This window comes from Oreochromis aureus, linkage group 3 (genome assembly GCF_013358895.1).
Source record: "Oreochromis aureus strain Israel breed Guangdong linkage group 3, ZZ_aureus, whole genome shotgun sequence".
NCBI classification, from domain to species: Eukaryota; Metazoa; Chordata; class Actinopteri; order Cichliformes; family Cichlidae; genus Oreochromis; species Oreochromis aureus.
Window position 1 is genome coordinate 38,915,261 of NC_052944.1, and position 9,069 is coordinate 38,924,329.

Sequence of the window (9,069 nt, forward strand, 5' to 3'; positions counted from 1 at the left end):
GAAATTTTGTAGGGGGCGCTGTGGAGCCATTTTGCACTGTTCAAGGAAAATGAACATATAAAAGAAATCCCTCATCACATTAGAGGTGTGCGCCAAATTTCAAGACTTTTAAACTTTTCAAGCCCCTCAAAAGCCACTTCATCTTTCATGGTGAACTGCGCTGCCACCAGGGTGTGCCGTTCAGTTTATAGTCACAATTTTCTCACTGAAGCATCAAGAGGGACTGATGGTGATATTCACCGCTTTTGAGGTGGCCACGATGAACCTGTGAAAATCAGTACAACAAAATGAAAGACATGACATTTCCTGGTGCCACTAGGTGGCGCTCTACGTATTCCTGACAATGGGCATATCAATCTGTTCAGGGCGGGTCTGACATCATCCCTGTAAAATCTGGTACTGATCAGATTGGATTTCATTGAGTTACACTAATTTGTTTCTTCATGGCGAGACCTCAATGTTCGCCATGCTGCTGGGGTCACACCCTTCAGCGAAAACTCACAGTTTTCTCTGTAACCCAAGACCAACTCCTTAAGGCTTTCCTGGAGAAATTTGAGGCTGCAGATGTCACCCATTACAATACTGTACCCCAAAGTGTAAAACATGACATTTCCTGTTCCCACTAGGTGGCGCTGTCCCTGGTGTCAAATATGGCAGTTGAAATATGTTCAGGGGTGGAGCCTTATCATATGTGTCCACTTTGGTCAAGGTCGGACAATGTATGACAGAACGAGAGGCAATAAGATTTTCATGGCGAGTCATCGAAATTCGCCGTGGCGCCACGGCCTCACAGTAACCCGAAAACTCAAAAGCTCCGCAATTTAACATGGCCCAGGTGTGTAGTTGACACTGACCAAATATGAAGCTTGTACGATGAAATTCCAATGAGGAGTTCGCAAAAGTTCGAGGCATGGAAATGGCAAAATTAGAGCCAAAATGTCACCGTCACTTCCAAATGGCGGACTTCCTGTTGGGTTTAGGACATGGCCATAATAGACTTTTATGTGCGTCTCCGAACGTTAGATATGTGTTCGAGTTTTATACATGTAGGTCATACCCATCTCGGGGCTCGCGCGTTTCTCATTTTTCTAGGTGGCGCTACTGAGCCAATTTTATCTGGACATGTCTACGGACATTAAAATACGTAAATTTTCACCAGACCTGACGCGTGTGCAAAATTTCATGAGTTTTCGAGCATGTTTAGGCCCTCAAAAGGCCGATTCATTTGCCGAAATAATAATAATAATAATAATAATAATAATAATAATAATAATAATAATAATAATAATAAGAAGAATAAGAAACAGAGCAGATACAATAGGGCCTTCGCACTTTTGTGCTCGGGCCCTAATAAGAAGAAGAAACGGAGAAGATACAATAGGGCCTTCGCACTCTCAGTGCTCGGGCCCTAATAATAATAATAAGAAACAGAGCAGATACAATAGGGCCTTCGCACTCTCGGTGCTCGGGCCCTAATTAAAGCTGCAAGCAGCGTTATGAGGGCCCTCGCACCCCCGGCGCGTCGAGCCAAGCCCAACTCCTAAAACCAGCGCGTCCGATCTGATGTCACATTGATGGAATTCATGCGTTTAACCAACAGCTAACATTTCATCTCATTGAATCATGATTATAGTCATCCCACTAGGTGGCGCTCTAACCATTACTGACAAATGGCATAAGAAACATTTCCGACCTTGAGTCTCATCACGCCTGCGAACTTTGGGAGAGATTGGACATTGTGTTTTTGAGTGACAGCAGATTACTGCTTTTTGGCGAGGGATTGAAACTCCATGTGCCGCCATGGCCACCCCGTTTCCCTGAACGTAAAAAGCTTCGCAATTTAACATCACAAAGGTCTTTAGATTCCACACACAGGAGATCGGGTTAATCTGATGAAATCCCTTGGAGGAGTTCGTCAAAGTATGAGGCCTGAAAAGAGGCGAAAAAGTGGCTAAAATTACACCTTAATTTTAAAATGGCTGACTTCCTGTTGGATTTGGGATATTGCTCCAAGAGACTTTTTTGTACATCTTGATATCCTCCATAAGCTTACCAGGTTTCAGACTTATAAATAAAACACAGAGCAGGGGCTGATGTTTTGAAATTTTGTAGGGGGCGCTGTGGAGCCATTTTGCACTATTCAAGGAAAATGATCACATAACAACAAAGCGCTTATCACATTGGAGGTTTGGGCCAAATTCCAAGACTTTTTTAAATTTCCAAGCCCCTCAAAAGCCACTTCATCTTTCATGGTGAACCGCGTTGCCACCAGGGTGCGCCGTTCAGTTTAAAGTCACAATTTTCGCACAGAAGCATCATGAAGGACTGATGGTGATACTCACCGCTTTTGAGGTGGCCACGATGAACCTGTGAAAATCAGTACAACAAAATGAAAGACATGACATTTCCTGGTGCCACTAGGTGGCGCTCTACGTATTCCTGACAATGGGCATATCAATCTCTTCAGGGCGGGTCTGACATCATCCCTGTAAAATCTGGTACTGATCAGATTGGATTTCATTGAGTTACACTAATTTGTTTCTTCATGGCGAGACCTCAAAGTTCGCCATGCTGCTGGGGTCACACCCTTCAGCGAAAACTCACAGTTTTCTCTGTAACCCAAGACCAACTCCTTAAGGCTTTCCTGGAGAAATTTGAGGCTGCAGATGTCACCCATTACAATACTGCACACCAAAGTGTAAAACATGACATTTCCTGTTCCCACTAGGTGGCGCTGTACCTGATGTCAAATATGGCAGTTGAAATATGTTCAGGGGTGGAGCCTTATCATATGTGTCCACTTTGGTCAAGGTCGGACAATGTATGACAGAACGACAGGCAATAAGATTTTCATGGCGAGTCATCGAAATTCGCCGTGGCGCCACGGCCTCACCGTATCCCAAAAACTCAAAAGCTCCGCAATTTAACATGGCCCAGGTGTGTAGTTGACACTGACCAAAGATGAAGTTTGTACGATGAAATTCCAATGAGGAGTTCGCAAAAGTTCGAGGCATGGAAATGGCAAACTTAGAGCCAAAATGTCACATTCACTTCTAAATTGCGGACTTCCTGTTGGGTTTGCGTCAATGGCGATAACAGACTTTTTTGTTCGTCTTCTCATGATACACATGTGTGCCAAATTTCATACATGTAGCTCAAACGATGTGTTCGTAGGGCTGCATTTAACAAGGCATAGGTGGCGCTCTAGAGCCACTGCCCATTGCGCATATGTAAAACCATTAAAATACAAAATTTTTCACCAGACCTGGCATGTGTGCAAAATTTCAAGAGTTTTTGAGCATGTTTAGGCCCTCAAAAAGGCCCTTGTTTTGCCTGAATAATAATAATAATAATAATAATTAAAGCTGCAAGCAGCGTTATGAGGGCCCTCGCACCCCCGGCGTGTCGAGCCACGCCCAACACCTAAAATCAGCACATCCGATCTGATGTCACATTGATGGAATTCATGCCTAGAACCACCAGCTAACATTTCATCTCATTCAATCATTATTATAGTCGTCCCACTAGGTGGCGCTCTAACCATTACTGACAAATGGGATAACAAACATTTCCGACCTTGAGTCTCATCACGCCTGCGAACTTTGGGAGAGATTGGACATTGTGTTTTTGAGTGACAGCAGATTACTGCTTTTTGGCGAGGGATTGAAACTCCACGTACCGCCATGCCCACCCCGCTTCCCTGAACGTAAAAGCTTCGCAATTTAACATCACAAAGGTCTTTAGATTACACACACAGGAGATCGGTTTAATCTGATGAAATCCCTTGGAGGAGTTCGCCAAAGTATGAGGCCTGAAAAGAGGCGAAAAAGTGGCTAAAATTACACCTTAATTTTAAAATGGCTGACTTCCTGTTGGATTTGGGATATTGCTCCAAGAGACTTTTTTGTACATCTTGATATCCTCCATAAGCTTACCAGGTTTCAGACTTATAAATAAAACACAGAGCAGGGGCTGATGTTTAGAAATTTTGTAGGGGGCGCTGTGGAGCCATTTTGCACTATTCACGGAAAATGATCACATAACAACAATGCCCTCATCACATTGGAGGTTTAGGCCAAATTCCAAGACTTTTTAAAATTTCCAAGCCCCTCAAAAGCCACTTCGTCTTTCATGGTGAATCGCCTTGCCACCAGGGTGCGCCGTTCAGTTTAAAGTCACAATTTTCGCACAGAAGCATCATGAAGGACTGATGGTGATACTCACCGCTTTTGAGGTGGCCACGATGAACCTGTGAAAATCAGTACAACAAAATGAAAGACACGACATTTCCTGTTGCCACTAGGTGGCGCTCTACGTATTCCTGACAATGGGCATATCAATCTGTTCAGGGCGGGTCTGACATCATCCCTTTAAAGTCTGGTACTGATCAGACTGGATTTCATTGAGTTATACTAATTTGTTTCTTCATGGCGAGACATCAAAGTTCGCCATGCTGCAGGGGTCACACCCTTTCGCGAAAACTCACAGTTTTCACTGTAACCCAAGACCAACTCCTTAAGGCTTTCCTGGAAAAATTTGAGGCTGCAAATGTCACGCATCACAATACTATACCCCAAAGTGTAAAACATGACACTTCCTGTTCCCACTAGGTGGCGCTGTCCCTGGTGTCAAATATGGCAGTTGAAATATGTTCAGGGCTGGAGCCTTATCATATGTGTGCTCTTTGGTCCACGTCGGACCATGTATGAGGGAATGAGAGACAATAAGATTTTCATGGCGATTCATCGAAATTCGCCGTGGCGCCACGTCCTCACCGTATCGCGAAAACTCAAAAGCTCCGCAATTTAACATGGCCCAGGTGTGTAGTTGGCACTGTCCAAATATGAAGTTTCTATGACAAAATCCCAAGGAGGAGTTCGCAAAAAGTTCGAGGCATGGAAATGGCAAAATTGGAGCCAAAATGTCACCTTCACTTCGAAATGGCGGACTTCCTGTTGGGTCTGCGTCAATGGTCCCATTGACTTTTGTGTTCGTCTTGGCATGACACACATGTGTGCCAAATTTCATGCATGTAGCTCAAAAGATGTGTTCGTAGGGCTGCATTTAACAACGCATAGGTGGCGCTACAGAGCCATTTCCCAGTGCTCATATATAAAACCATTAAAATACAAAATTTTTCACCAGACCTGGCATGTGTGCAAAATTTCATGAGTTTTTGAGCATGTTAAAGCCCTCAAAAAGGCAATTCATTTCAATGAAAAATAATAATAATAATAATAATAATAAACAGAGCAGATACAATAGGGCCTTCGCACTCGAAGTGCTCGGGCCCTAATAATAAGAAACGGAGCAGATACAAAAGGGCCTTCGCACTCGAAGTGCTCGGGCCCTAATAATAATAATAATAATAATGATAAGAAACGGAGCAGATACAATAGGGCCTTCGCACTCTCAGTGCTCGGGCCCTAATTAAAGCTGCAAGCAGCGTTATGAGGGCCCTCGCACCCCCGGCGCGTCGAACCATGCCCATTACCTAAAACCAGCACGTCCGATCTGATGTCACATTGATGGAATTCATGCATTTGACCAACAGCTAACATTTCATCTCATTCAATCATGATTATAGTCGTCCCACTAGGTGGCGCTCTAACCATTACTGACAAATGGCATGATCAAACATTTCCGAGCTCGAGTCTCATCACCCCTGCAACCTTTGGGAGAGAATGGACATTGTGTTTTTGAGTGACAGCAGATTACTGCTTTTTGGCGAGTGATTGAAACTCCACATGCCGCCATGACCATCACGTTTCCCTGAACGTGAAAAGCTTCGCAATTTAACATCACAAAGGTCTTTGGATTCCACACACTGGAGATTGGGTCAATATGATGAAATCCCTTGGAGGAGTTCGTCAAAGTATGAGGCCTGAAAAGCAAGGAAATTGTCGCCAAAATTACACATTAATTTCAAAATGGCTGACTTCCTGTTGGATTTGGGATATTGCTCCAAGAGACTTTTTTGTACATCGTGATGTCTTCTTTGAGCTTGCCAGGTCTCAGACTCATAGATAAAACACAGAGCAGGGGCTGATGTTTTGAAAATTTGTAGGGGGCGCTGTGGAGCCATTTTGCGCTATTCAAGGAAAATGATCACATAATATGATAGCACTCATCACATTGGAGGTGTGCGCCAAATTTCAAGACTTCTTAAACTTTCCAAGCCCCTCAAAATCCACTTCATCTTTCATGGTGAACTGCGTTGCCACCAGGGTGCGCCGTTCAGTTTAAAGTCACAATTTTCTCACTGAAGCATCACGAGGTACTGATGGTGATATTCACCGCTTTTGAGGTGGCCACGATGAACCCGTGAAAATCAGTACAACAAAGTGAAAGACATGACATTTCCTGTTGCCACTAGGTGGCGCTCTACATATTCCTGACAATGGGCACATCAATCTGTTCAGGGCGGGTCGAAAAATCATCACTGTAAAGTCTGGTTCTGATCAGACTGGATTTCATTGAGTTATACTAATTTGTTTCTTCATGGCGAGACATCAAAGTTCGCCATGCTGCAGGGGTCACACCCTCTCGCGAACACTCACAGTTTTCACTGTAACCCAAGACCAACTCCTTAAGGCTATCCTGGAGAGATTTGAGGGTGCAGATGTCACCCATTACAATACTGTACCCTAAAGTGTAAAACATGACATTTCCTGTTCCCACTAGGTGGCGCTCTCCCTGGTGTCAAATATGGCAGTTGAAATATGTTCAGGGGTGGAGCCTTATCATATGTGTGCTCTTTGGTCCAGGTCGGACCATGTATGACAGTATGAGAGGCAATAAGATTTTCATGGCGAGTCATCCAAATTCGCCATGGCGCCACGGCCTCACAGTAACACGAAAACTCAAAAGCTCCGCAATTTAACATGGCCCAGGTGTGTAGTTGACACTGACCAAAGATGAAGTTTATACGACCAAATCCCAAGGAGGAGTTCGAAAAAGTTCGAGGCATGGAAATGGCAAAATTAGAGCCAAAATGTCACATTCACCTCTAAATTGCGGACTTCCTGTTTGGTTCGCGTCAATGGGCCCACGACTTTTTTGTTCGTCTTGGCATGATACACATGTGTGCCGGATTTCATACATGTAGCTCAAACGATGTGTTCGTAGGGCTGCATTTAACAAGGCATAGGTGGCGCTACAGAGCCATTTCCCAGGGCTCATATGTAAAACCATTAAAATACAAAATTTTTCACCAGACCTGGCATGTGTGCAAAATTTCATGAGTTTTTGAGCATGTTAAAGCCCTCAAAAAGGCAATTCATTTCAATGAAAAATAATAATAATTAAAGCTGCAAGCAAGCAGCGTTATGAGGGCCCTCGCACCCGCACGTCGGGCCACGCCCAACACCCAACAAAACCAGCACGTCCGATCTGATGTCACATTGATGGAATTCATGCCTAGAACCACCAGCTAACGATTCATCTCATTCAATCATTATTATAGTCGTCCCACTAGGTGGCGCTCTAACCATTACTGACAAATGGGATAACAAACATTTCCGACCTTGAGTCTCATCACGCCTGCGACCTTTGGGAGAGATTGGACATTGTGTTTTTGAGTGACAGCAGATTACTGCTTTTTGGCGAGGGATTGAAACTCCACGTGCCGCCATGGCCACCCCGTTTCCCTGAACGTAAAACGCTTCGCAATTTAACATCACAAAGGTCTTTAGATTACACACACAGGAGATCGGGTTAATCTGATGAAATCCCTTGGAGGAGTTCGTCAAAGTATGAGGCCTGAAAAGAGGCGAAAAAGTGGCTAAAATTACACCTTAATTTTAAAATGGCTGACTTCCTGTTGGATTTGGGATATTGCTCCAAGAGACTTTTTGTACATCTTGATATCCTCCATAAGCTTACCAGGTTTCAGACATATAAATAAAACACAGAGCAGGGGCTGATGTTTTGAAATTTTGTAGGGGGCGTTGTGGAGCCATTTTGCACTATTCAAGGAAAATGATCAGATAACAACAAAGCCCTCATCACATTGGAGGTTTGGGCCAAATTCCAAGACTTTTAAAATTTCCAAGCCCCTCAAAAGCCACTTCGTCTTTCATGGTGAACTGCGTTGCCACCAGGGTGCGCCGTTCAGTTTAAAGTCACAATTTTCGCACAGAAGCATCATGAAGGACTGATGGTGATACTCACCGCTTTTGAGGTGGCCACGATGAACCTGTGAAAATCAGTACAACAAAATGAAAGACATGACATTTCCTGGTGCCACTAGGTGGCGCTCTACGTATTCCTGACAATGGGCATATCAATCTGTTCAGGGCGGGTCTGACATCATCCCTGTAAAATCTGGTACTGATCAGATTGGATTTCATTGAGTTACACTAATTTGTTTCTTCATGGCGAGACCTCAATGTTCGCCATGCTGCTGGGGTCACACCCTTCAGCAAAAACTCACAGTTTTCTCTGTAACCCAAGACCAACTCCTTAAGGCTTTCCTGGAGAAATTTGAGGCTGCAGATGTCACCCATTACAATACTGTACCCCAAAGTGTAAAACATGACATTTCCTGTTCCCACTAGGTGGCGCTGTACCTGATGTCAAATATGGCAGTTGAAATATGTTCAGGGTGGAGCCTTATCATATGTGTCCACTTTGGTCAAGGTCGGACAATGTATGACAGAACGAGAGGCAATAAGATTTTCATGGCGAGTCATCGAAATTCGCCGTGGCGCCACGGCCTCACCGTATCCCCGAAAACTCAAAAGCTCCGCAATTTAACATGGCCCAGGTGTGTAGTTGACACTGACCAAAGATGAAGCTTGTAATGATGAAATTCCAATGAGGAGTTCGCAAAAGTTCGAGGCATGGAAATGGCAAAATTAGAGCCAAAATGTCACCTTCACTTCCAAATGGCGGACTTCCTGTTGGGTTTAGGACATGGCCATAATAGACTTTTTGTGTCTCCTGGCATGTCTCCAAACGTTAGATATGTGTTCCGAGTTTTATACATTTAGGTCATACCCATCTCGGGGCTCGCATTTCTCATTTTTCTAGGTGGCGCTACTGAGCCAATTTTCCCCTGGACATGTC